The following is a 3,055-nucleotide window of genomic DNA, read 5'->3' on the forward strand; positions in this document are numbered from 1 at the left end:
TTTAAATAATGCAATCAGTTTCCAAACTACTTTTGAAAATGAAAGTGAAAATGTTGGTCTCTCGGTCATGTCTGACTCTTTGCAACCCCAGGGACTGTAGCCCGCCAGGCTCCTCCGTCCGTGGAATTTTCCAAGCAAGAATACTGGAGGGGGTTGCTGTTTCCTTCTCCAGAGGATCGTCCCAATCCAGGGATTGAACCTGAGTCTCCTGCATTGCAGGCAGATTCTTTACCATCTGAGCCACCAGGGAACCCTTTAGCCCTTGCTTATCTTTATAATATTAACAGTAATAATAACAACATTAACTTTCCTTGGTGTGTGTGTGGCAGGCCCCACGCTAGACCATTTATATCCTAGACTTTTCTGATCCTTTGAATCAACTCCTGGGGATGAATGCTGTTATTACTCCCATTTCACAGGTGAGAAAGTTGAGTCCTCCTCCCCCCTACCCCACGTCCCCAGCAGCTCCCAGGAGCAGCTGTGGAGGCAGCGATAAGGGTCTTGCCAGGCAGAGGTGTTCTGGCAGACAGGGCTGCCCAGGACTGGCTTCCCCACTCCCAACAGCAGGAGAGGAATCTTCTGGAAAGAGAAGAGGAAGGCGAGTCCCCTTCCAAGGGGGCTCTAGGTAGCTCCCAAGCTCGCCCTCCCCTCGTTCTTTCCAGGGGCCCTTGCCCTCCATTCATGCTAGGAGCAGCTCTGACCCCACCCAGGGGATCTCCCCTCTCCCTCTCGGGCTCCCACCATCGGAGCGTCTGCTGTGGGCTTGGCCGTTTGGTTTCTTCCAAGCAGACCAGGGAGTGATGCCTCTCTGAGGTTGTGTGCTCACTTTGCAGAACAGCAGAAATTTACAGCCCAAGTAATTGATCACGGTGCCGCTGCCTCCCTCCACCTCGCTTCATCTCCTAACTCCCTTCTCTCCGCTCTCCTCTTTTTTCTCAGCGCGCCATCTGTGGTGTCAGAGAAAAGGAAGCCAAGAAGGGGCGGGGGGTGTAGAGTGTTCTGGTCCCAGTTCCGCCAAATACAAGTCACATGAACCTCAGTTTTCCCATCTGCAAAACGGAGATGCTGATAATACCTGCTCCCCAGGGGGCTGGGGATGCTGGGGCTGTCAGGAACACCTGTGCAGGGTGACTGCTCTCCCCAGACAGTTTTGTGAGGGGGGGGTGGCCTGGGGCCCACCTTCCAGATGGGGACACTAGGACCCAGAGAGTTCGGGGCGTTCACTCAGCCTCATGGTGCTTGAAGAGCAGCCCTGGGGCTTGAACCCCAGTCCTTTGTGTCCCAAAGCCCAAACCATCAGGCTACACTGCTGCCCCTCCTTCAGGGCCAATCAGAATGGGGATGATCCCCGCCAGTCCTCCTGCACCCCTGCACCCCCGCCCGTGTCACTTCATCCTGAGGTTAACTGTGGGGAGAAGTGGAGGCCCCTGGGGCGAGGGGAGACACTGCAAACTGTAGAGTGCCTTGATGATGGAGAGAAGCATGACCATCATCTGCTGACCCCGCTCCTGGACCAGGGAGACGCAGGTTTGATCCCTGGGATGGGAAGATTCCCCCGGAGAAGGGAATGGCAACCGCCTCCAGTACTCTTGCCTGGAGAATCCCAAGGACAGAGGAGTCTGGCGGGCTACAGCCCATGGAGTCGCAAAGAGGTGGACATGATTTATCAACTAAACAACAATGACTCCTGGACCAGAGCCCTTGACTGGGAGACCCTTTGGGACCTAAAAACTTGCCTGGCCTTTCCTTCCAAAGACCCTGGGTGAACAGGGGCCTCCTGCCAGCCGCGCCCCGCACCTGCCTGCCTCCTGGTGCTTCCAGAACCTTCCAGAATATTCCCCCAAAAGCGACTCTGAAGAGCACTTCGCTTGCCCTTCACAGAGCAGGGGAGGCACACAGGCCTGGAAGGGGCCGCGCCTGGGTCCTGCAGGCCCCGCTGGGAAGATCCCCACCTGACTCCCTTCCAGGGCTACTTGGGCTGACATCCCTGCCCCCTTCTGTTCATTTCGGGGGTGGGGGGCGGATATTTCCAGGGCGCAAGGGCTGGTCTTTCCCCTTCCACTCCCGTTTCTGCCTTGTTCTCAGTCTAGAGTCGTCTCTGCCTCTGCAGAGACATCTCTCCCTCTCTGTCTCTCCCCCAGCCTCCAGCCTGTAGGTGAAGACCTGCTCCCCTCCTACGCCAAGTCCAGCTCCTCTCTCGCTCCCTCGGCCTCCAACAGAGCCTCTGGGCAGCACCAGCCTCCCCTCCCCATTTCAGCCCAGGGTCTGCAGCTGGAGAGGGGCGGGGGGACAGCGGGTGCATTTCTCGCTGCCCAGCTCCCCCCCCACACCCCGCGCCCCACACCCCACCGCACCGCTGTCTCTGGAGGGGCAAGGGGCTCCAGCCCCTCAGGCTTCCTGCTCCCGCCTAGCTGGCGGAGATGAGAGCCGGGTGCAGAGCTGGGAGTCAAGCAGCCACACACAGAACAAACAGAATTTTTTTTTGCAACTAGAGGGGGAAGCACAGAGCTAAAAATAAAACGAAAAGATCAGTATCTGTCAGTCTGACAGCTGATTGGCTGCTCGGAGATGCATATAATTACCAGCAACTGGCGCTGGGTAGGCAAAGCCGGGAGAAACTGCTGAGACGAGGTTAGGATTTAACCTTTAAATTCTGGAGCCACCGAAAGCCGAGGGGAGGACGCCGGGCGTCGGGGCTATTGAGGCTGGGGGTGGGCAGTGGGCGGTGGGCGGCCGAGTCCTGGGCAGGTCCCGGGGGGCTCCCCCAGGAAGGCCGTGGGAGCCCTCCACCCTGGCCGCCTCCCCCATCGGACTGGGAGTGCGTTTGATTGGGCAAGCCAGGAGGCAGTGGTCCTTCACCCCGCCCAGCTGGGGGGTGGTGTCTTCCGGGAAGTCAGGGTCTCACCCTCCGGTGCTTGGGGGTGGTCTGCCTAGGGCTCTGGGCCCCTCCCAGACTGGCCTCCCATGTAGGGTTCACCCCATCCCGACCCACATTCCTCCTCCTTCCCCAGCCTGGTGTTGATTTGCAAGCCCATCCTGGCTCCCTTCCTTCCAT

Source organism: Bubalus kerabau, chromosome 11 (assembly GCF_029407905.1).
Source record: "Bubalus kerabau isolate K-KA32 ecotype Philippines breed swamp buffalo chromosome 11, PCC_UOA_SB_1v2, whole genome shotgun sequence".
In the NCBI taxonomy this organism is placed as follows: domain Eukaryota; kingdom Metazoa; phylum Chordata; class Mammalia; order Artiodactyla; family Bovidae; genus Bubalus; species Bubalus kerabau.